Below are 25590 nucleotides of genomic sequence, written 5' to 3' on the forward strand. Positions count from 1 at the left end.
TGCTCCCTGAGGAAGTGCCCCGCCTGCCCCACAGCCCTTCTTCAAAGTCCAGGCCCCCCTTCTCAGTGCCTCGTCCCCCTTGTTGCTGGTGCAAAATGAGCCGCACGGGGTAGGCTGAATCCAGCCCGAGCCGCGCTCACAGGGGCTGGCAGGTGTGCGTTGAGATCCCTGGGGGGAGAAGACACGCCTGCGCCGCCCTTAGCCTCCTCCTTCCGGGGTGCGGCTGAGAACCAGCGCGGCCCTTGCAGATTGCTGCTGTGCAGTCTAGGAATCACACAAATTGCCCGTGGGGAAGGAAGCCCTCCCTAATCTGCAGCCCTCCCCCGAAATCCAGAGGCGAATGGGAGAGGAGAGGACCAGTTCCACATCCTCCAGGCTCCTAGTGAGGATGCGAGCGGCTCCTTGGAGACTCGCGCGCCTCCCCCTGGGCGCCTCTCTGATTCCTGTGCTAATTGCGTCGCTCCTTCGGGGACCACAGCCGTGGAGCTGGGCGCTCCCTGATTAGAGCTGGCGCGGGGCCATGCGGCGCACCGCGCAGAGCCAGCACTGCTTTGGTTCCCGCTGTGGGCAGGGCTGAGAGAGGAAGCCCCAGGGACCGGGCGCTCGCGCACACCCTGGGCAGAGGCGCAGGGAGGCGCGGATCCCGGAGCCACTGTTGGACTTGAGCACCTGCGAGGGGCAGCGGGACACGGATTCTCTGGCCTGTGAGTATCGGTGGAGAGGGAGCGAGGGAGACCGGGAGAGGTATCAGGCTAGGGAGGCAGAGGATGGCGCACGGAGTGCTCACCAGATCCAGCAAGGGCTCTTTATAGCTGATCCTTAGTGGGGAATCGGGGCCCCTCAGCCGGGTTTCATGGAAGTTGGAGCCCGGTTCTCTGCCCTGGCACCCAGGGTGCACTCGTTTTCCTGTGCATCCCTGGCCCTAAGCAGAGCTGCTGCATGGAAGGGCGGCAGTGCCCGCAGGTCTGTCCTGAGTGGTCTGCGTCCCAGCGCTTCCACCCCAAGAGTGCATAGACTTGGGCCAGAAGCCCAGGCTGCCTGATGCGCGCTGCTGTTTGGAAACTTTGTGGAGGGAGGTTGCCTCCCGAAGGGTTTGTAAAGGTGGGCTGCTTTCCCGGCTCCTCCCGCTGCTCTGGGGCAGTAGCAGGAAGAGCCTGTGTTTAACTGTAACTTCTGAGGTGCCCCTCTTCGAGAAGGAAATGTCTTTCCAAAAAAGGGAAAATGAGCACAAAGCCTTGTTGGTTTATCTCTGTGCATCCCACCGACAAAGTCTATCCTTACGTTCCTAGCCCTTCTCCTTCAAGATGCTGCCATTCCACAGTGCTGTAGGGTCGTGTTGGTGTTGATGGGGTGTCCGTGGCTTAGAGATTAAAGGTGGCCAACACTGGGCAATTGGGGATTGCTAACCCAAGTGCCATGCACACTTGCTTTTGCCTGCCTTGAGTGTAGAACAGCTGGGAAACTGGTAAAAGTGCTTGAACCTCCAGTAACCAGCCCACCATTGTGCATTCCAGGGAACTGTCTGCCTGGACCGTGCCGGGTCCGCTGTGCTCAGGGTGGAGCCAGCAGTGGCTGTAAGGGTGTGATCTTGTCCTAGGAGCCTGTGAGGGACCAAGCTGGTGGTTAAGGAATTCCAGTCCACTGACTCTGTTACAAACACTGGCTTTGTATCCGCCTGTTTGGTAAACTCTGCCTTTGTCTTAAGCCCCGTGTCTGGGACACTGCTGACCCATTTCTGTAGCCAGCAGAACCTCTGCCTTTTGTGGAGGCCTGCTTTCCTCTAGTAGCTAGGCTTGGTTTTCTTTCCCAAATGTGGACCTCGCAGCTGGCACCTGGCAGGGAGGGAGTTGGGTAGCTGCTTGGGGAGCTTTGTGCAAGACTGGCGATGTGCGCTGGTCACCTCGGGTGTAGCCGGATGCTCTCCACCGCTGGGCTGAGTATGCAGCAAAGGGGAGTGGACACTCACGCTTGGCAGGTGGGGAGGCCGAGTGGGGGCTGTGGTCCACGGGGTCTGCAGAGTGGAAGCGCCCTGAACATCCAAAGGATGCATGCTGCTTCCTTTGCAAGGTGCTGGGTCTCTGGGTATGTTTACCACATGCCAGTCTGTACCAGCCCTGCAGTTTACTCCAGCTCTCCCTGTAGCAGGTCTATTGGGCTCCACAAGGCGCTGGGGGTGAGGCAGGCAAAGCCAGGAGGGGGCTGTGAGCAGGGGTGCAGCGCTGAGCCCACTGTGACATTCTGAGCTGTATCTGTTTGCCCTGGTCCGCCTCCCCTCGCAGCCTGGGCTGTCCCCAGGGCTGGAGGCAAAAGAATGAGCTGGGCAGTAAGGACTGTCCATGGTTGCAGGATTGGGGATGGTTTTAAGGTGAGCAAACCTAGATGTGCGCTGGTACGGTGTGCCCCTGCTGGGGCCATCAAGGGCAGATGCCCCATCTGCTGGCAGGCTGCCTGCCACCTGGACGATGAGCTGGGTGTGCTCTTGGCTTTCCAGCTGAGGATAATGTGCCCTTGTGAACCCCTCTGAGACCTCTGGCTCCTGTTACCCAACCCTGCCTGGCAACCAGGTGAGGCAGGCTGTCTCCATCAGCCCAGAGCGTCAGAAGACTGTTCCTGCTCTTCTTCTGCCCCGTCCACTCCTCCTACTCTTCCACTCTCTCGTGGATTTTAGCCTCAAGTTCGGGCTACCGTGAGCCACAGCCGGGTCCGGCTCTGCCCTGTCTCGGAAAAGCTCCCTGAGTGTGGCACGTTGGCGCGTTCCCGGGGTGGGTGTGTTGGTGGCCTGCGACACTTGCCCAGGAGAAATCTTACAGGTAGAAATACTGTTTGCCTACTCTACTTTTCTTCTGTTTTTGTTTTTTTCTTGAAAGAATTATACGTAGGGAGAGAGGTAGATCTTGCAGGCTGCTGTTCACGCCTCAAATAGCTGCAATGACCAGACTTGGGCAGGTCTGAAACAGAGCTAGAAGCTTCGCAGGGTCTCCCGCATGGGTGCAGGATCCCAGGCACTGAGTAGCTTCTGTCTGGTAGCAGCACACTCTTCCTTCCTATGGAGGGACCATTTCCATGCAGTCACTGTGAGGGTGACAGGCAGCGCCTTGGGTCACAGGCTGGCAGGCTGCCTCAGCCAAGCCTGTGGCTCCTGGGGCCTTGCTTGCACAGCTCCAGGCAGCTGTGGAAACGGGTCCTTGCCCTGCCTTCAGATATTGAACTCAACAGGTAAGAGCACCCGTAGCTTCCTAGACTGCTCCACTTAGCATCGGGCCTGCTTTTGGGTGTCTGCTGGAGTTCCCATGGAGGAATACATGTGCTGCCCTGGACCGTGAGGTCCCTGTGCTGTTTCGGGGCAGGAATGGGATGATTTGTTACTGTGAGCAGTGTCAGGAGGAGCTGTGGCAGAGCCAACATCTGCTTCAGGCAGACACCAAGTACAGGCTGAGGCCCATGACACAGAGCCTGGCTGAGTAAGGGGGCTGGGGGTGTCAGGGCTGGGCAGACAGGAGCTCCACCAGTAAAGGGCTACAGCTCTGAACACTCTACAAGCACACACACACACACACACACACACACACACACACACACACACACAAAGAGGAAACCTAACCCAGGAGGGGGGGAACATGTACCTTGTGGTTGAAAGCCAGAGCTTCCTGCTGCAGAAGGGACACGTGGGGAGTGACGGGGGCCCAGGGTAAGGATGCTGGGACCAGCTCCAGAGTAGCTGGCACAGACTTTGCCAGGGTGACGTGCAAGCCACAGAGGGCTTTGGATCAATGAAGAGACACAGCCGAGAGGGAATACCATTGGCCTGAGCTCTGACACCGCCCACACAGGATCACCTTCCTGACCCTGGGTCCTGAGGTCGGCAGGGGAGGCGGGCTTCCGAGGCAGAGTGGGGAGGCTGGCTACCTTCCTCACAGGAATGCTGCTGTCCAGAGAGGCTGCCAGCAACCTCCTGATCCTTCCCTCTGCTTCTGTCCCACCCCCAGTGTCCCCAAGTTACCCCAGGGGGTCCTAGTCCACCCTCAAAGTGTGTGGGCTTCCCAGGCATGGAAATGGGACCTGCCTCTACAGCACACTGGCCCCCAGTGGCCCCATCCCCATTCATGCCACTGCTCTCGCCCAGTGGTGTTCCGCAGGGCTGCTGCAGCCTGCACGGCCTGAGTGTTGGTGGGAATCCAGGCGCGGATGTCCACGACCCCTCTCCCAGCCAGCATCCTGGTTATGCAATCCCAGGCAAGACAGCCAGAGGTGTGAGGGTCCTGGGCTGGCTGAGCGGCTGGCTGGGCTGCCCTTCCAGCCACAGGGCTCTCCTTCACTCCCTCACTGGGCTGCGCTTCCTGTGCCAAGGGCCTTGGTGGTGTAGGAGAGATCTGAAGGCTGTAAGGACGACCTGCAGCTCTCCTACCTTGATTATCGGGAGGAAAATGGGCTCTTCAGGGTGTGTGTGTATGTGCGCACACGTGAGTTCAAGGTAAGGACTTCAGCCACTTGGCCACCTCACCAGACCCCAGAAGGACATTTTTAGCTGTGAGGTTCCAGAGAAATATTGCCTTTCATGCAAATAAAGCCCATGGTTTTAGGGGCCATGACCGCAGTGTGGCAAGTTAAGCATCCACGTGTAGCATCGACATCACATATTGATACGGTTCGAATCCCAGCTGCTCCACTTTGAACCTAGCTCCCCGCTAATGGGCCTGGGAAGGCAGTGAAGGACGGCCTCGGTGCTTGGTCCCTTACACCCATATGGCAGATCTTGCAGAAGCTTCTATTTCTTGGATTTGACCTGAGCTAGCTTCCCTTGTGAAGTAAACCAATGAATGGAAGATCTGTGCCCCCCACCTCCTTGTAACTCTACCTTTTCAAAAGTAAAATACATCTTTAAAAAGACAGGATTTGGGACCCAGCACGGTAGCCTAGCAGCTAAAGCCCTCAACTTGCACATGCCAGGATCCTATATGGTTGCCAGTTCTAATCCCAGTGCCCCTGCTTCCCATCCAGCTCCCTGCTTGTGGCCTGGGAAAGCAGTGGAGGACGGCCCAAAGCCTTGGGACCCTGCACCCATGTGGGAGAGCTGGAGAAGGCTCTGGGCTCCTGGCTTCAGATTGGCTCAGCACTGGCCATTGTGGCCAGTTGGGGAGTGAATCATTGGACAGAAGATCTTCCTCTCCGTCTCTCCTCCTCTCTGTATGTCTGACTTTCTAATAAAAGTAAAATAATTTTTTAAAAAGTCAGGATTTTATAGGCAGACATTCTTGGCATCAGGTTGATGTGGTAAAGTTGAATGTGCCAATTTCAGGCGTTCCTGTTTCCAGCACAGCGTGCCGTGAGGGTAGGCTGGTCAAGGCGGGAGGCAGGTATCTTCTTAAGAGACCCCGGCCCGAGGACCAGACTCGCACAGGGCGGGTCAACAGGAGGAGACCCCGTGGGAAGATGAAGATGGAAGTGAGCGATGGCAAAACCTGAGCTCATCCTGTTGGAGAAGCGTGGGAGGCCGCAGAGGGGGCGTCGTGAAGCACGGGGCATGCGGGCATGGCTGGGGTGGGGTGCGGGCCCCCGGAGGGGTGGCACGGGGCATGCGGGCATGCTGGGGTGGGGTGCGGGCCCCCGGGAGGGGCGGCGTCCTCTGGGAGAGTGCTGCTCCTGGCTCAGTGTGTCCCCCGCCTCCGCCCTCGTAAAGAAAAGGGAAGTCATGGCCCTTCTCACGCCTGCTGTGTTTAGCTCCTTGGAGTCCCTGCCCGCTCCTGATCTAGTAGGCTTCAAGCTGGAGGAGAGCCCCTGCCAGATGCTGACAAGGGAACAAACAGCCGGGCAAAGCCGGCGGGTTGGCTAGTGGGGGTTCTGCTGGGCACATGAGGGTCGAAGCAGGGTCTTGTGGACTGCTCCAAACAGCACGGACCGAAGCTGCCTGAGTGTAGACTCCGTGGTGTGTCGGGCTTTGCTTCCTCCCCTAGGGACTGTGGGTGTGGCTCTCAGTGGCCTCTGCAAGCGCTTTACACAGCATTTCAATCCCTCGGGCCACTTCGTGTCGTGCGTTTGCCACAGGCACCTGCGGGTGACAGCACAGCTGATGGAACCGTGACGTGGACCAGAGTCCTAGGTCCGGAAGTGGTGTGCACTTTATATTGTCTTGAGGTCTTCTGAGGAGCGTGGCCCAGCAGCCTCACACGGTGCTGTTCCCTGGCCGGTGACCCGAGTAGAATGCCAGGGAGCCCCACTGTGCAGGCGAGCAGTAAGCACAGGGGTCGGGGCAGATGGGCAGTGTGACCTTGGAGTGTCCCCAGGTGGCTCCCAGAGTCGTGCCTCAGCATCCTGGTTCCACATGTGTGGTTCCTGCCCTGTGGTCTCAGTGGCTGGTCTCACTGTGGGCAGAGCTCGGGGATCCACCAACGCGGTGGTCAAGCAGGTGGTGTGTTCTGCATTTCAGAGGTGCGCAGGGGCACCGCAGGTGCAGGTCCTTAAGGACACCCTGCCATCCTCACGTCTGTCACTTTATAGAGATTGGAGGTGTGGAGTTCTGTGTTACAGCTAATGAAGACGGTAGACTGCGACGGAGGGTAATGACAGCAGCCAGGAGACCGACCGGCCATGGCCGCAGGAAGGGAAGTGCGCTGGGTCAGGAGCGAGCCACAGCCTCAGGAGAGCGGAGGCCACGGGCCCGGGTGCCCTAGGTGCTCCTGGGCTAGCGTGTCCCCCCATGTCCCTTCTCCTCATCCTGCCCGTTCTCTGTCAGATCCCACAGTCGTGGGGAGTGGAGAAAGTGGCCCCTTCTCGGGGTACTGTGACTTGGTCACTGCGTGGCCTGCTCTGAGTCAGCGAGTCCAAGTGATGGCTTCAAGGTGGGTGTTGCCGGCTGCCGGCTCCCGGCGCGTCCCCTGCCTGTGCAAGCAGTGGGGTTCTCTGCACTGCCAGTGCGTCACTGGGTTTTCGGGGTTTCCTGTCCGTCTGCCTCAAGTGATTGATTGGCCAAGCCGAGGGCTGTGAAGCGCATTTCTAGGCATCTCGCAGAGGCTCTGCAGTCCCTCCGTTGGCTGTGGTTTGTGTAGGCTTGAATGAGCATTCGTGGGAGCCTCAGGGGCTCTTTGGAGCAGCGTGTTTTACTGCAGCAAAGTGCTGTTCCTATTAAAGGTAGTCGCTCACAAGTAACTGTCATGGCGAGGGGAGCTTTGAGAGCCGCTCCGCGTGCGTGAGGTCAGGGCGGGAAGTGCACTGCTGGCCGCCTCGGGGCTGGCCTCTCTCCATTGTGACTTCTTCTTTTTAAATTTTATTTTACTTTTCAATTTTTAAATTACATCTTGACAATCTTTACATATTTAGTTAGGGTAAAAAGGTTCAAGGGTTACAGGAAAGTGGGTAAGACTATTATTTCCACATTGTTTCCTTCATGTATCTGAGACAAAGGGGACTTCTTTAAGGGAGAAGCCCCACCCTGTCTCCTGTTTAACCAGGAGCCAGTCCCGAGTTAGGAATTCCAAGAGGTGACCTTGCCTGTTCTGCCATCAGGGCAGCCCGTGTCTTCCAGGGCACACATATTCTGCTCTCCCTGGCCAGAGTCAGCACGTGAGGTGCTCCCTACTGGCTGGTCCCAGTCGTCTCTCCGCAACACTTGGGGGACCTGGTCATGACCACTCAGTGTCAGTTACTGGACTCACACTGGGTGTTCCAACATAAGCTCTCTTTCCTGCCCACCTGACTTCTTCATTGTCTCACTGTGCTGCCCTTTGAAATCAGATGGGAGGCACCTAGCCGGTTCTCGCCCCTGCCTGCCTGCCATCCTACCCTCCCTCCCTCAGCTCTGGGCAGAGGCCAGGCTGCTTCCTGAGCCCACGGACGCTCCTGTGTGGACCCGTCACGGACCTGCAGCCCTGCAGGCCCAGGTCTTCCCGACTGCCCTCACTTACTTTGCTTCCTATTTTCATTCACATCATGTTGCAGGTCAGTGCTACCCTGTCACAGGAAGTACTGGATACCATACATCCTGCTTGTCCATTCTGCATTTGATAAGCTTTATTTTAAAGATTTATTTGATAATTGAAAGAGTTGCAGAGAGAAAGGAAAGACGGAGAAGTGAGAACTTCCACCCTCTGGATCACTCCTGGATGAGCGGACAGCTTGGAACGCCCTCGCAGGAGCCGGGATTAGAAGTGGAGCAGACTGGGGCACACAGCTGGGCCCTCCTGGAAAGCTGTTACTGCAGGTGGTGGTTTGAGCTGCTGCTCCACCATGCTGTCCCCTGCAGTAGACATTCTGGAATGTTGGAGCTCCTTCGGGCTTAAGGAACAATGCTGTTGCACAGCTTTTGCGTGATCATGTATCATGGGTGGAATTTATAACCAGCACGTGTTTCCATTTTGCCAATCCTGAAATATGGGGCACTCACACACGAGTTTAGTCAGCAAGAAGACAAAGCATTTCACCGAGTCCCAGCCCAGGGTCTGAGAGACTTGAAACATTTGCATGGCAAGGTAGGAAATTGTCGTTGAGCCTTGTCCCCGAGGATGTGCAACACAGAGGCTGGAGCTTGCATCTTCCTTCCCCCAAAGGTGCCAGCTGGGCGTGCCCAGGATAGAAGTCCATGAGCCTTGGGGGTGGCAGTGGCTGGGTTGGTCCCTGGGGAAGCTGAGGTTGCCACTCTTGTGTATTTCCTGTTTGCTGAGGACTCCCTGGGGACGGCCCCTGCTTTCTCCGGCTAGAATAGGTTAGAAGGGGCATATAAACACACCATACCCTGAAAGGAAATTCTGAGATACTAAACTACGTACACAGAAATTAACCTGCTGAGCCTGCAGTCTGAAAGACGCTGTACCGTCTCAGTGGGCTGGGGACCATTTCTATTGCAGCAGATTTTCACGTTACCGTGTGAGCAGAGGTGCGCATCATGGGCTGTGCCCCACATCGAGCACACATGTGTTTTCCTAGCACTCTGAGTTGTTGACACGCCTCACTTGGAGTCGGGATGCCATGGGCTCCAGCTGAGGTCAGCCGTGCCTTGCCCATGGCCTAATAGCCCCTCTACAACATTCTGTGATTTTATTTTGCCAGGCCAAGTTTTTCCCTTGGCTGTTCCTATATCTGATTCACTAGCAATGGGCCTGCCAAGGTGCCCGGTGGGCACGTCACTGGGCTTGGAGGGAAGGGGCCGTGCGGTACTGGGCGCCATGCATGTCTGCTTTGAGTGGAATGTGCGCAGGGCCTGGGGCTTCCGGAAGTGCATGGAGAAAGAGCATGATGAAGTTCTGTTGGGGAAGGATTCCTGCAATCTCCTCACACACAAGTTTTTCCTGAACTTTTCCAAAACCACCCTCCGAAGCAGAGCTTCTTTAATTCCATTTTCCACCCGTGTTTTGAAGTGTCCTCATGTCTGAGTGTGCATGTGTCTGTGCACACAGCCGAACATACACGCACATCGGTCACAGGGGAACAGAAACAAACACGACAGCCCAAGCCCTGTTGCCACATGGACGTCTCACGGGGCAGGTGTCTTAGCACGAGCCCGTGAGGATGGAGGTGGGGCCAGCTCAGGCAAACAGGCGGTGTGTGATGTAGGTTATAGCCAAGGTTTTGCTGAGGATGTCAGCCCGTTGCTGTGACGCTGGCTCTGCCCCTTGGCCAGGCCACACCTGCCAGGAAAATTTGATGGAAAAAAAGTGTTTTAAAAAGTTTCTGCTAGCATGTGTAGTTGTTAACAGTGAAGGTTGTCAGAGTACAAGTTGACTAACCCAGAAAACAGCTTTATAAAAACAAGCTCTTCTTCCAACATCCTGCTGTACATAGACAACAGGAAGAAAATGATGCAAAGAATAAACATATTCTGCCATTAAAAGCTTGATGTATCAAATACAAGTGAAAGTGACGGAAGTGTGCGTTGCAAAGTTACAATCTTTTTCTTAAAATACAACTGGAGCAGTCTCCGAACTATTAATTACATCAAAAAGGTAAACCTTTCTATCTTTAGAAAGGATTTATTTATTTGACAAAGTGGCAGGGGGCGAGGGAGGTAGGAGCGGGGCAGTGGGAGAGGAGGGCCGGTTGGCCCGATGACATCTTCCGGTGCAGAGCTCGAAGGTGACGTTGCCGTGTCACGGAAGCTCGTGCAGCCACCCAGGTCCGAGGGTAAAGTTCACATCCACAAAGTTCAACTGGGAGGCAAGTTTGCTCAAGCGCATTCTCTCGTCCCCGTTTTTAAGACTTGTCCTGTTATTGCTTCTGGCTGAGTCAGATTTGCAAAGCTAGAATCCTTATGAGGCTTCCCCAAAGACTGCTGGTGATATCTGATCTCATAAGCTGAGACAAGGTTCTACTTAATCCACTGTTTTTAAAGAGCTTGGCCTGAAAAAATCAGTGTCCTAAGCTGTAAATATCCGTGTCCTAAGAATAGCTGACTCAGGGAAACGAGGGCATGCCACAGTGGTACGCTGAGGTCGAGCCTGAAAATGATCGCAAATGAGCAGATTGTATTTTTAAGATATCAATGCGTAGCAATTATAGTAGGCCAGCCACACTAGCTGTCTTTTCCTCTGTCCCTGAGTGCGACATCTGGCAGCTGTGAATGTTGACAAAGCGACATTGAACAGCACTGACTCCAGAATCTTGTTTAATCCGGATCTTGACTCTAGCGTTCCGTCCCCACGGACCTGGGAAAGTCATTCAGTCTGTCTCTCCTGGGCTTCCTCATCTCTGAAGACGCCTTCGCCTGCGTGGAGTGTGTTCTGTGAAGCTCCACCTGGAGCTTGCCCTGGTGCTCCGGCACTATAACCAAAGGGACGCCACTGTCTCAACCTCAGGGGGCACCAAGCTGTGCACATTTCCAACCTGTGGGGAAGTTTTGGATTTAGCGGCCTGCACATCTCCATGTACTGAGATGTAAGGTGGATCGTAGCGGTCCCTGTGACCACCAGGGTGTGGCAGGTGCAGGTGAGAGGAGGCGGGAGATGGCCGCTGGGTGGCTGGGACGGCTGTGCAGGGGGCTTGGGATCTGGGTCTCCATCACCAGAAAGTATGTGTTGTAGCACAGAGCTGCTCGGGTCCGCTGCTGGCTCTGCCTGTGCTCCGTGCTTCTCTGGATGTAAAGACTTTGCTTGCATCTTGTGAGCAGTGTGGACTGTCCCAGTGTCTGTCTGCAGCCAACCAGAACACTTGCCTGATGCTCTGTTACCAGAAACACAGGGTCTGTCCCCCCCCGGGACCCCCCCTGAGCCCGAGGAGTGTGCTGGTCAAGGGGACTAAGTGGACACTCTTGTGGAGTGGCTGTGTCTTTAAGAAATGGGGTATGCACACAGTGTGTGAAGATGGGCAAGCTGTGTGCTTAGGAAGAGCAGTGCCTGGGCACCCTGTGAAGATGGGTGTGTGTCCAGGTGTGCCAGAAGCCAGCTCCAGCCGAGTTTGGAACTGGGGAAGGGTGTGTCGAGTTGGCGAAAAGAGACAGAAGACACTGTGACTTGGTGCCCCCTTCTAGCAGCTCAGGAAGCTGTCTTTTTTATTTACTCAGGCACATCACAAGCTTCTGCACAAACATTTAATTGTTCTATTTTTACTTCATGACTAAGCAGGTGCTCTTAAAGGTAATTCTGCAAAATACTATATTCATTTTCTTCAAAGCAAGCCGTTACTCTTCGGCAGTAGCTATTGGGCGACAGCCAGGACCCCAAGGCCAAGGCCAAGGCACGCAGTTACCTGCTGGTCAGCGATACACTCCTACCACATTTCTGTTTCCACAACTTGCCTGTCACTTAGTGGGGGAAATATGTCACAAGGGAAAACACATAAAGATTCAAGACAAAGTTTCAAATATTAAATCCCCCCACAACTACAGACTCTACAACCCCACAAACAATCAAATACTTAAAAGTATATCGCTATAATATTAATGAAAACATCTTTTAATTCCTTTAGCCAAAAATTATAAAAGCAGCTAGAACAAATATATTTTCTGTGCTCCAGAGAAATTGCAAAGACAGGCTAGACTCTGAGCTCACAGTAACTGCATTTATCACCATAGCAGTTCCAGCTCATACTCCCATCACTTCCATTAATTTTTAGGATACTTATCAAATCATTTCCACAAGGCATGTTACACGTCTGGGCCAGATTCCAGGGCAATGGGTAGGCACACAATAAGGTGTCCAGAGATGGCATGGGCTTAACTGTACTCCTGTGTGTAGTTAAAGGCCCAGCCGCCAACATGAGCAGCCACATCAACACAGCCACAGCTCACATCAGGTGCAGAAGCCGTCTCACGGGGCAAACGGCAGTGCCTCAGTGGAGTGCAGAATTCTTAGTGGGGTGGCTGAGTGTCCGTGCAAAGGGGACTGCGTCGAGGTGTTGGAGAGACACCCACCAGGCCTTGCCATACAGCTGGGAGCTCTTCACGGCCTTGCCAACAGGGGATCTCTTCTCTCTCTCTCTCTCTCTCTCTCTTTCTCTCTCTTTAAGATGTATATGTTATTGCAAAGTGAGATATACAGAGAGGAAGATCTTGCATTCAATGATTCACTCCGCAAGTAGCCACAATGACAGGAACTGTGCTTATCCAGAGCCAGGAGCCAGGAGCCTCCTCTGGGTCTCCCGCACAGGTTTAGGGTGCCAAGGTCCTGGGCCATCCTCAACTGCTTTCTCAGGCCACAAGCAGAGAGCAGGATGGGAAGTGGGGTTTCCAGGATTAGAAGCAGCACCCATATGGGATCCCAGCGCTTCCAAAGCAAGGACTTTAGCTGCTAGGCTACCACGCTGGACCCCAGGGAGAGCTCTTCTCTTGCACCTGTGTGTCGTCCACACCCACGGCATGGACTCCAGGTGGAAACATGGCCCTCTTCCTTCCTTCAGCGGGGCCGCGCCCTGCCCACTCCTGGCCTGCCTTCCCCTGCAGGAGGTAGACACGCAGGTTCCTCTGTTTGAGCTGCCACCTCATGTCACTGGGTTGAAATGGCCCCGAGGTTCCTGTGGTGAACTGGGCCTTTTCTCCCAGTCCCGGAGGTTACGGCCGCTCGTCCCGATCTCGCTGTAGACCTGTTCCTGTGTCGGTGAGTCGGTGCGCCTGCTCTTCGAACAGTGTTAGTAAATTGTTACTCTCCAAAATTTATAAATGTGAATTCGTTTGCAAATTTTAGTGTACTGACTTATCTCTGCCATAGAGTTTAGAATTGTAGAATTAGAATTAAAATTGGTGCTAGAATCCAATTTAGCTTTGAGTCTGTCCATTGCATATGTTAATTTTCATAATTTGTGCTTTATAAACTTTATGTAAATTCTTAAATGAAGATCAAATCAAATGTAATCTCTAAGAGATTTTATATTCCCTGTTGTGTGTATACCCGGTATTGCCTTGATATAGGCATGAGTTACAAATTTCTAATTCTGATCTTGAAATAGATTTATGTGTGCATCTATATGAGAGACATAATGTCCTGGAAAGTAGAGTTTGCACAGTACTTGCTTTCCTGTTGCCTTTGGGGGATATTCTGGGTTACCATAAAAACCCTATCATGTTTATTTGCCCAAAATCCCGTGGCTGTGTCTGCCCGCCATTGTTGAGCATGTGGTTTCCGTACAGCTTCAAGTTTTTGGAGTTTATGCCCTGGCCCCCACCTCTCTTTTCACCACGCATGAAGACAGCTCATAGATTTGGAAGCTGTTGGTTTGGGGTGGTTCTTTTCATAGGATTGATCTTTGGAGTTGAATGGATTTACAAGGACATGTATTGAAATTGGCATACATCAACAGTTTAGAGAAGAGCAGGGTGAGTCAGCCCTTAGCGAGCACGCTGCGGGGTTCAGGCTGTGCGGGGTGCCTTGTTGGGGACCCCTGCCTGCATCCTGTGCAGTGACTAACACTCCGTGGCAGCTTCTTTTCTGCCATGTGTCTTAGGAACTGGTTGTTGTCAGTTTGTCAGATTGGTTATTTCCCTCCCGAGCTCCCCCTCGTTACCTGGAGGACGGAGTGTTTGGGCATGGCCTGGGTGTCCCTCCCCCAGGAGGAGCCACTGCACTGGCTGAGTGCGTACAGCAGGCAGCGTTGGCATCGCAGGCCTGGGCAGCCACGGAGGGGCTCTCGTTGCCCGAGGTTAGTTTCTTCTGGCCATTTCCTTCCTGAGGGGAAACATGGAATTGCTAAAGCTCGCTTGGTTGGTGGACGTGATCACGTGCAGTCTTGACACGCAGTCAACTGGCTCTCTTCCTTTAGACAGTCAGCCTTCCCACATTAGAAAGCACATGTCAGGAAGTGTTACGTTTGCGTGCAGCTTGAATATTCCTTCCCTGTAACTCACTTTTCTTAAAGATTTTAAAAATTTGTTTATTTTATTAAATTAATTTAATTTAATTTTGTATACAGAGAGGAGAGACAGAGAAGAATATCTTTCATCCATTGATTCACTCCCCATGCAGCTGTTGGAGCATGGCACTGTCAGTGACTGTGCCCGTGGTGCCATGTTGGAGCATGGAGGAACGTCAGGAAGCCAGGCGAGGGTCTCAGAGCCTCCTCTTCACACTCAGCACATGGGAGTGTGTGGCATCTTGACTTGCGTGTAGCAGCGGCTGAGCTCAGGCCTGGCCTCCCTGCCTTTCCACAGTGCCTTCCAGGACTGGGGCGTTTGGAGAAGTTTATGTTTGTACACTTAGCCCCATCTCAGTGTTGGGACCCACCGATAGCATAGCTGTGCATTGCTGCGACTGTTGGGTGGGGCAGTCCTGGGAGTTACTTACTGCTTTGTCTCCTGGAGCGAGGTGATCGTCATGCAGGGTTCAGCTGCGTGGTCCTGGTTGCGTGCACTCATCACCTCGCCTGCCAGCAGCTTCCCAGTGACCTGGCCTTCAACGTCAGGAGAGAAGCAGCCATGGCCGCAGGAGTCCTGGGACCTGGCAGGCTGCAGTCCAGGGCCTCTCCCAGCTAGGGATATCATCGGAGGTGGATCTTGGAGCTCAACACTGCTCACTCCTCCTGACACTGTTTATTTTACATTTGTCACATACAATTTTCTCAAAATGCCTGATGCGACCTCCCCGAGACATTTTTTTAAAAATTAATTGGCAGTCAGTGGTGGAGGGTAGAGTCACATAGGTTTGCCGAGGCAGGCACCGAGGTGGCTCCCGGAGCACCTGTCAGCCTGTTCTCACACCGCCAAGGGCGAAACTGGGCTCTGAGGGGGCTGCACCTGCCCGCGACAGTGGAAGCCTCCCCATGCTCTTAATGAGTTCACAGTGTGGGCAGGTGCCATCTTGGCATGGGCAGGGCCCAGCACTGATGCACATGGCAGCTGAAACGACACTGCAGAGCTGAGGTGTGAAACCCAAATGCACTGCACGGCAAGCTCAGGTGTCTAAGCCGACAGCAGGGAGACAACATGTGGACTGTGAGAAGCCCACTGCCCGGCCCCTGCCCGTGCGCAGCAGCACCAAGGCAGGACACTGCCTGTAAGAATTGGCCTGCCCCGGTCAACTGCACGCGGCCCCTTGCCATCTAGAACCGCTCCTGCGGCATCCTTTTATTTTCAGTCTGCTGTAGGAGCGGGGTAAATTATGTGGGGAGTGAGTCTTATTGAAAAGCTCAGCAGGGCACAGGAAGCAGGAGTGGATGTGAAATGGCCACAGCCAGGCCTCTTAGCTGAGCTCTTATCTGCCAGGGAGCAAGCCTGCAATTGCATTTTGAGAATCCCTGATCATCAGATATGGAAAGGGGGCCTTCTGGGGCCCTGGGCTGAAAGAGTTTGATGGCTAGATGTGATTGGGGACCGGAGGGAAAAAAAAGTAGGAAAAAGAATAGTAGTAGATGGAAGGCTGGATCTCGGTAATGAGCCAGCCCGAGACGGCCTTCTTCAAAGAAGGAATATAAATAAGAAATAATCTCTCAACTGCAGGACTTAAGCCCGGCGTTTCTCTCCGTTCCGAGTCATGCCCAGCAACGGCCGCTGCAGGAGCGTTTCCCTGAACCTCAGGTTGAGCACTGCAGGGTTATTCCTGCAGGAGATTAGGCACAAATATTTCCAGATTAGTCTCGGGGTGGCAAGATCAGCAGGAGCTGCGCAGCACATTTCTTCTGTAAGCAGAGGCGCAGGGCGGCCTCTGATGCCCAGATCAGGCAGCTTGGGCAGGAGAGCCGCTCAGCTCCAGGTCGGCTGCGTGTTGCCTGGGAACCCAGAAGGCAAGGCGGTGTCTGGTCGGGTTCCATCACAGCAGTGGGGGGCACGTGTGCAGAGCGCTGGGGTCATAGCAGCTCACTGCCCTGTACACAGGGCTCAGCCAGCTTATGTACCAAGATAGACATGACATTGCATTTTATCTGCTAATTGCTGTGAGAGCCCCCTCGCTTTGTGGGGGTCAATCTCAGGAAATACCTAGCTCACAGGCAACCTTGGCTTTGAAAGTGAAAGGCAGATGCTTGTGCCTTGGGCAGGCAGAGAGCAAGTGCCCTGGCACAGCTGGCTGACAGCCAAGCCACCATGTGAAGACCAAGGGCTTCTCCTAGGCTGCCCAGACTCAGAGGCAATGCTTCAGAGCAGAAGCCAGGGCGAAGGGCTTCCCGAACCCTCGGGAAGGTCCGCTGAGAGGTGTGCTCCGGCTCTGCTGTCTCAGCCAGCATTCAGCTCAGCAGGACCTGGCCGGGAAGGGATGGGGCTTGAGGGAGTGAGAAGGGCTCAGCTCTGCAGCCAGGTTGCTCACCTCTGCTGAGAAGGTTGAGAGCCCAGGCAAGAGAGCTCCTGGCACTGCTTGGGGCTGTGCTTTGCCCTAGCTTCTGAGTGAGTCTGAAGGTTGTGCAGGAGTTCGTGGCACACACTTGCTGAGAATCTCTTTGCCATCTTTGTTTGCTCATCCTTGGTTTATACATGGAGGGTTGGAGACCACATTTGCCCGAAGTGTTGTGTTACCTGCACACATTCAGAAGGAAGCCACGCGCCACTGCTTTGGGCACCATGGACTCTGGCTTTTATGCCTGCCTAAAGTGGGCTTGGGGCTGAAACAGGTACCTGGCTGCCTTTTAACTACGTCGCTCAGAGGACAGAAGCAGTGCCCATCTTATCAATCTGTTAACAGAAGTGTGTTTGTGAGTCAGTGACCTGACTCTGCAACACTACCAGTGTGACTGTAACCAAACTCAGAGTCTTCCTGAAGCAGTTCTTGTCGCCCCTCCCAGGGCCCAAGTCTTCATGTACAAGGTGGGAAGAAGTGTGTCAGGTGTGCAGTCCGAGCTCCCAAGTGCATCTTCACAAAGCAGAGGACCCCAGCAGGTGCAGTGGAGGGAAGCACCATCCTCCCAGAGCTCCCCGAAAAGTGCAGTGGAGGGGGCACCGCCCGCCCGTCATCAGGAACCCCCCAGTAGGCTTTAAGCACCATTCACATCCTCATCGGTTGCACCAGGAAAGGTGGTGAGATTCAGAGATGGTACCAAACTCCCAACATAACGGGGAAAAGACACAAGTGAGCAGAGTGCCGGTGTGAGGCAAGTGGCGGTTCAGGAGATGCAGCTGCTGGATTGAGTGGCAAGGGGAGAAACAGCTCTTTAAGGCAGCAGAAAGAGGCAGAGCCTCAGGCTGTCCTGGCCACTGCAGCAGGTGGAAGGTAAGGGTTCTCCAGGGTACTCTAGAACCAGTAGGGCTTGTCCATCAGTTAGTTCAGAATGCAAAGGGTGTCGTGACGTGCACAGGCATGAAGGCAAGGAAGTGTAAAGACTGATGGTGATGGTGATAGTGGTGGTGCTGCTGATGGTGGTGGTGATGATGGTGATAATGGTGATGATGGTGGTGGTGATGGCAGTTGTGTTGAATATTCATTTGGTTGCAGGTAATGTTGATTGATCACTGGCACACAGCTAAGATAGTGGAAAACTTGGACTCGGGCTGAGCAACTGGAAGAACAAGCAGAGGGTTCCCCAAACTCGGTAGTTTTGGCAGAGGTGACTGAAGTGAAAGCAAACTGGCTTGTTGGTAGAATAAACTGAACGGCTGAGTCCAAGGTGCTCAGTGAGTGTTCAGAAATCAAGGCCTGAGGTTCCTAGCAGAGGCAGAGCTCAGCTGACAGTCAGACACAGAGGAGAAGTAAGCCCCCAGCTATGTGTCAGAGTCGAGGGCTTGGGGCTCGGCATGGGGGATCTGAAGGTGTGGACAGCAGGTGTGGGCAGCAGGTGTGGGCAGGAAGGGGCTTTGGGTCCTTCCTGTCGCAGAGGTCTGTGGAGCGTGGTTTGTGTTGGTCCCCTGAGAATCAGAGAAAAGAATCACTTTGTGGACAACTGTATTAATTGGGAAGCTCCTTGGACTTTTCGAGTTCTGCTGCGATATTTGGAGTCATGATATTTTCAGCTGGAAAATCCAGAATGTTCTGTGGAGGACAGGGCAGCAGTGAGACCATCATGCGTGCATACTAATGCAAACATCTCCAACATTTTGTGTGAAATGGAATTAGAAGATGCTAACTTCGGTTCAAAAAGTTGAAATCCATTTATAGTTTTTGCATCATCTGTATTTGTGTGTACTGTGTGAGGAGCCCTCATGGGCATGGCTTTCAAGATTTTCCACCAAAATTGTTATCTTTCAATCCCATTTTCCATGAAATTCCCTCATCTACACAAGTGTGTACCAGCATGTGTGTTTGTGTGTAACCTTACGTGTCTGCATGTGAGTGGGTCAGCATGTAAGGTATATAAATTCCCGAATATGCAGGGTGGGCTGCGGTGACCACACACGCATTTAAGTAGGTGTCCATGTGTGTGCTAGGAGAGAAGTGAGATGCGCTTTGCATCATCCATGTCCCTTTGAAATGGCCAAGCCGTTTTCTTGAGCAACAGCAAAGCGTAGTGCTTCCTCAGGTGCCCAGGCGTGTGGAAGTTTGAGGAGACAAATGCCCTTCCCCTCATGGGGAGATGCAGGTGTTTGTAGATTAGCTGTCCATTCCTTGTAATTCCCATCTCTGTGTCAGTGAGAGGATTATGCATAATGTAACAGGAGGCACCAAGCTTAACTGGAATTACTGGATTACGCTGGCTTGCATGACTTATCAATGCAACTGCGCGTTTGCAACTTAAGTATCATGAAGCTTGAACAAGAACAGGAAAACGGGCTGCGATGGATGCCCAGGAGGCCGGGGCACCTGATTTGGGCTTGAAGCAGTGTCCTCTCTTTTGTCGTTAAGGCGAAGCCAGGCCGGGAGTGCAGTGTGCTCAGTAGGTAGTGGGGCACAGGAGGCATGCCTGGGTGAGCAGGAGGACGCATGAGGCCGAGGAGGGGAGACCACACTCCTTTCTCTGGACCCCGTGGCCTGGAGCTCACATCACTTTTATAAACCTGTTAGAAGAAAAAGTCAAAGTGTCAGAAGAGTCCTAAGAGGAGAAGGTGACAGAAAATTCCAGTCGTTCTGACTTGGAAAGCTCAGAGTAAACTTTGGGGCCACCACCAGGTGTAGTCGACTAAGCCTTCATGTGCAGCACCAGCATCTCTTGCGGGCACGGGTTCTAGTCCTGGCAGCCCCTTTTCCCATCCAGCTCACTGCTTGTGGTCTGGGAAGGCAGTGGAGGACGGCCCAAAGCCTTGGGACCCTGCACCCGTGTGGGAGACCTGGAAGAAGCTCCTGGCTCCTGGCTTCAGATTGGCTCAGCTCTGGCCATTGTGGCCATTTGGGGGAGTGAACTAGCAGATGGAAAATCTTTCTCTCTGTCTGTAACTGTCTTTCAAAGAAAAGTAAGAAGAAACCCCCAAAAAAGTTACACATTGTGGATTCTGCATATTTTTTTTTCCAGGCCATTAAAAAAAAAAAAACTGAAGTGAAACCTCCTTTGTGGTTTTTATTTGTGTTTCTCTGAAGGCTAGCCACCCTAAGCATCTTGTTGTGTATTTGTTGACACATATTTGTGTCTCATGCTTTGAAAATTGTCAGTTTTTGTGGTCATCTGAGACATGGGTCATGTGATCACAGGGTCCATCCCTGGGGTGGGAAGGCACAGGAGCTGAACATGGTGCCAGGGCAGCAATATGGCACCCATGGTAAAGGAGCTGTGTGCTGACATGGGAATTGACATGAGATTGTAATGCAGCTTGGGATTGGACGATAGCATCGGAAACATCCCAAGGGAGACAGAGGCGCTTTGGTCTGTGGAGGTCTGGAAAAGCCTGCTTGGAAAGGGGTGGCTGAATGGGGCCTCGGCAGGCAAGGGGTTGTCATTGTTCAGGCTGGATGGGGGTTTAATGACCAAACAGATTGAAAATAGACAGTGATGTTGAAGGCAGCGTGGCCCAGCAGGTACAGCTACCAGTGGAACAGCAGCATCCCATACAGGCACTGGCTGGAATCATGGCTACTCCTTTTCTGATTTAGCCCCCTGCTAATGTGCTGGGAAAAGCAGCAGAAGATGGCGCAGAGGCTTGGGCCTCTGTACCCTCCTGATTCCTGAATCAGCCCGGCCCCTGCACCCTCCTGGCTCCTGGCCTCAGCCCGGCCCCTGGACCCTCCTGGCTCCTGAATCAGCCTAGCCCCTGCACCCTCCTGGCTCCTGAATCAGCCTAGCCCCTGCACCATCCTGGCTCCTGAATCAGCCTAGCCCCTGCACCATCCTGGCTCCTGAATCAGCCCGGCCCCTGGACCATCCTGGCTCCTGGCCTCAGCCCAGCCCCTGGACCATCCTGGCTCCTGGCCTCAGCCCAGCCCCTGGACCATCCTGGCTCCTGGCCTCAGCCCGGCCCCTGGACCATCCTGGCTCCTGAATCAGCCTAGCCCCTGCACCATCCTGGCTCCTGAATCAGCCCGGCCCCTGGACCATCCTGGCTCCTGGCCTCAGCCCAGCCCCTGGACCATCCTGGCTCCTGGCCTCAGCCCGGCCCCTGGACCCTCCTGGCTCCTGAATCAGCCTAGCCCCTGCACCCTCCTGGCTCCTGAATCAGCCTAGCCCCTGCACCATCCTGGCTCCTGAATCAGCCTAGCCCCTGCACCCTCCTGGCTCCTGAATCAGCCTAGCCCCTGGACCATCCTGGCTCCTGGCCTCAGCCTGGCCCCTGCACCCTCCTGGCTCCTGGCCTCAGCCTGGCCCCTGCACCCTCCTGGCTCCTGGCCTCAGCCCGGCCCCTGGACCATCCTGGCTCCTGGCCTCAGCCTGGCCCCTGGACCATCCTGGCTCCTGGCCTCAGCCTGGCCCAGCTCCAGCTGTTGTGGACTTCTGGTGTATGACCATTGGACTGAAGATCTCTCTCTCTCTGTATAATTCTGTCAGATAAATTGGAAAGTCAGATATAGAGAGAGGAGGAGAGACAGAGAGGAAGATCTTCCATCCAAATGATTCACTCACCAAGTGACCGCAATGGCTGGCGTTGCGCCGACCTGAAGCCAGGAGCCAGGAACCTCCAGGTCACCCATGTGGGTGCAGAGTCCCAAGGGTTTGGGCCGTCCTCCATTGCTTTCCCAGGCCACAAGCAGGAAGCTGGATGAGAAGCATGGCTACTGGAATTAGAAGCATCACCCATGTGGGATCTTGGCACGTGCAAGTCAATGACTAACTGCTAGGCTACTGCGTCTGGCATGATAAATAAATCTTAAAAACAACAACAAAAAGCGCATTTTGTGACGTGCCCTGAGTCAGGCTGACTGTGGATTAACAGTTGAAGAAACAAAAGCTCATTTAAATCAGAACTGAAGCTTTGCATTTTCTAAACTATAAACACTGGAATAAAATCAGAGCATGAGTATTCTGTTCTGTGCAAGACTTGATATCCGATTTACATCACTTCACTTAAGTATTTTCCAACTCTGTTCCTGTGAGACCAAAATTAATCATTACGATGAGGTGTTTCAGGTACTTCAGGGACCCGTGTGACCAGCCAAGAGTCGGTTTTCTCCTGGTGTTTTCATAAACGATGCAGAGGGGTGTTAGTCCCGGGCTTGGTGTGCCGAGTGCTTTTCCGTTTGAAAGTTTTCATTTGTCTTTTGAGCATAGCTGTTAGCATCTAGCTGGGAGTTACAGCAGGAGACTGCAGACTCGTGGCTGAGTCTGTGTTTGCAAGATGCCCAGGGAAACATAGCTCTCTGGTTCTGGGAGCCTTCCAGCCCCAGTTGAGTGATTTTGTATAGCCCCCTGATTTTTCAGAAAGCACCTCTCGCACTCAGGAACCTCAACCTCAGACCCGCTACTGAGTGCAGCTGGCCAGCTGCAGGGCGCTCTGGCCTCGGCCTGGGGATTTGCTCTGGAGGAGCTGCGGGGCTGTGAAATGCTGTCACAGGTAGCTGTGGCTCTTGGCCTCTCAGCCCTTGGCTGGATCTTGTTCAGAACTTCACTGCAAGGGATTTGGGCCTCAGGCCACAATTTGCCCACAGGTGACAGAAACAACCCATGTTGAGTTTAAGGAGCATCCAAGCTCGGAGATGAGACTAAACCCGAGATACCCCGGGAGCAGCGCTGCTTGGAGACCCCTAACTTCCTTCTTCGGCTTCTCTTGGATGGGCCATGAGACCTCTCTCAGCAAAGAAAGCCTTGGGCCACTGCCCCCCCAGGAGATGTGACCCAGGCAGTCCCCTCCTGCGGGTCTGGGAGCCTTTGGTTTAGAAGCAAGTTTGCACACTGACCATCGCAGTGTAGACTCGGGGTACCTCGGAAGATTCATGGAAAACGGAATGAAAAATCTGCATTCCTGTTGCTGCGGAGAATTTGTGCAGCTGCTGCAGCTCAGCAGCGCCTGTGCGTCCTGCACACACCATCAGTGCAGTCTCATTAGACCCCAAGGCACTGCCAGACTGTCCACAGAGGTGGCTGGAACAGGGTAGCCTTGCTGGCCGTCTCTCATCTGTCCTTTCTTAGGTTCTCACCTCATTAGTTCTTGCCAGAAATCCTAGTTGTTAAACTGACTCTGTTTTGTCCCATGGCAATGTGCCCTGGTTTAGGTCACGCACTTGGGCTTTGTGCACACTGGCCACGCTCACACGCTTCTCCTCTTTGGGGCATGCATGAGTCACGCCAAGGGCACTGGAGACGCCAGTGGCCGTGCCCTCTGGTCCTGCTCTAATACGGTGGATCTGGGCAGTCATTGCCATTGTGAGCAGGTCACAGAAGGCTGTTTGTTCTCAGCTAACCACAGAGAGGAAGGGCAGGTGCACAGGTACGCAGAGGCCGCCTCAGGTGCCCGGCTCTCGGGCAGGTGGCTTGGATTCTGACTCCCGCTGTGCAGGTGGCCGGGGTGGCGTTGGGCGGTTTTCCTGGCTTTGTGAAAGTGGCTGAGGCAGGGCAGTGCCAGGGGGGCCCTACTGGCGCCGCTTTTAGCTTACATGCACAGCTTCCAAACGTCCATGGGAAATGTGTCATGAGCACATGGTGCGTGGATTGCAGGCATCCTTCACACCCTAAGAAATATTCCATTCTGTTCTCCCTGAACTTCTTAGAGCGCCCTCCTGTGACTGCCTGGGGGAGGGACTAGAACGGGGACTGAGCCACTCCCAGGGGACTCTAGGTCAGTTGTAGGGGACTCCAGGTTCCTACCTGGGCAGGAGAGGTGCTGCCAGACCTCGTGGGTTAGGCCACCTGGCAGTGTTTTCCCTGACACCATCTGCCGCTACTGTAAACACCCACTGCCTTTTCATCTGGGAGTGCTGCAGACACCGTGAAGAGAAAATGACACAAAACAGCTTTTAAAAAAAAAGACACCCAGAGGGTCATTGTTGTTCCACATGCAGGAGATTGGAGATTGTGGAGGCAAACCAGGCATTGCATTGGTAACCCAGAGAGAGGAGCCAGGCCTCGGTCAGGCTTGTGATGGCAGGATGTGCAGCCATGCAAGGCTGAGCCTGCGTGTCCCTGTGCGTGTCCCCATGCCCTGTCCTGTTCCCTTGCCAGTGAGGTTTTTTTAATGTTCTGCAGAACGTACCTATTAATGACGGGGTCCTCTCAGTTTTATGCGTGTGTGTGTGAAACACACATACACATTCTGTGGCTGTAAGGTGGCTTTCCCGTCATGCATGTAACACCTGTATTACAGATACGCAGCATCTAGAAAATCCCCATTTCTGTGAAATTCTTTACTCTGACCACATGATGGATGTCCAGTCGGTTCTGCTTATGGATGCACCTGCTTGGGGGCAAACCCGAGGGCGGTGAGGCTCTTAGGTGATGGCCACGTGGTGGGGAGGAGCAGGTGGGGGGCAGGGGGCATTCAGACTATCCTGTGCCTCTTCATGTGTTACCCTTGGGGTGCGTGGGGCTGGCCTCGACTGTCCACAAGGGAGGAAGTCCGCAGAATCCGCCTTCCCGTCTTGAGACCCCCCCCATGTGCCGTAACAGACGTGAATTCCAGCTGAATACATTAATTTGTGTTGAGTGTCCTGCTGTCACCTCCCTGTGTAACCACGCTATCCCTGGGGGGTCCTGGGGTCACAGTCGTGTTACTACAAATTGCTCATTCTTTTTAAATTATTTATTTTATTGCAAAGTCAGATATACAGAGAGGAGGAGAGACAGAGAGGAAGATCTTGCATTTGATGAATCACTCCCCAGTAACCGCAGCCGGCTGGTACTGTGCCAATCCAAAGCCAGGAGCCAGGAGCTTCTTCCAGATTTCCCACACGAGTGCAGGGTCCCAAGGTTTTAGGCTGTTCTCAACTGCTGTCCCAGGCCACAAGCAGGGAGCTGAATGGGAAGTGGGGCTGCCGGGATTAGAACCGGTGCCCTTATGGGATCCCAGTGCATTCCAGGCGAGGACCTTAGCCACCATGCCGGGCCCCTGATTGCTCATTCTTAAGGAACATTATAAACAGAAGGCTGGAAGGACATGGCATCCCCAGGGCCCCTCCCACTCCCAGAGCTTCTGGGATGTCAGTGACAGGTGTGACAGGTGGGGTTGGGGGCCTTTTCTCTCAGAAGACACCATGTGCCCAGCAAGACCTGCCTCAATCTGCTGTAACAGCCCTCTGGCACCTGCCAGCTCCTTTGCTGGCTTTAGCTGGTAGCTGACCCTGACAATTGATTCCTTAAAAATTCAGTGAGATGGCCTCATTCACAGTTTCTAAAAGTTTTCAGTATTTTGTTTTGGAATCATTGTGAATTCACCACACAAGTATTGTGAGACAGTGAGGGCTATAAGTGTTCCTGGTGTGTGCCTTTCCTGTCCACTGTGGTCAGCAGTTCACAGTTGGTTTCTGACGTGGCTAACTCTGCAGGTGCTGAGGAGAGGGGGCTGGTGGTTGGGGTCCAGGGTCGTGTGTGTGTGTCTGATGAGCGCGTGTGTCCCCCTGCAGAGAGGGACTCTCGGTTTTCAGATTCCCTGGTTTGCATTTTGCGCGTCGGTCCACTGAGAGCAAGTGGCCAGGTGCATATTGAATGGCTGGCAGAGGACGGTCCTCTAGGCCAACAGGCATAGCATGCACTTGTCCCTCAAGGCACCATGAGGAGGTGGCCATCTGAGAGAGCCCTTGGCTGACAGCTGGCCCACCAGCCTTTCCCCAGAAAACCCAGTCCACGCTGTCCTCGCCTGACCATCTTCCCCGCCTGGGTTCCACATACAGGACTGCATCAGGCCTGCATGGCACCCCGTCTGGAAAGCTTGCTGAGCAGGAACGTGCCGGGCCTGGCATGGTGGTTGCATGCCAGTGCCCACACGGTGCAGGCTTGGGGTCCTTCACTGGTGGCACAGTGCACTGCGTC

General features: G+C 54.0%; 1 protein-coding gene across 1 annotated transcript in view; it reads left to right on the top strand.

Annotated features, from left to right (window-relative positions):
- Positions 1-251: 251 nt before the first annotated feature.
- CNTN4 (contactin 4) overlaps positions 252-25590 on the top strand; it is a 277582-nt gene continuing 252243 nt past the window's right edge. Inside the window, exon 1 of the mRNA XM_040995092.1 lies at positions 252-704. The gene's annotated coding sequence lies outside the window, so the exon portion shown is untranslated. The remainder of the gene's footprint in view (positions 705-25590) is intronic.

The sequence above is a fragment of the Ochotona curzoniae genome, unplaced genomic scaffold, assembly GCF_017591425.1.
Source record: "Ochotona curzoniae isolate NIBS_2020 unplaced genomic scaffold, NIBS_Ocur_1.0 contig_908, whole genome shotgun sequence".
NCBI classification, from domain to species: Eukaryota; Metazoa; Chordata; class Mammalia; order Lagomorpha; family Ochotonidae; genus Ochotona; species Ochotona curzoniae.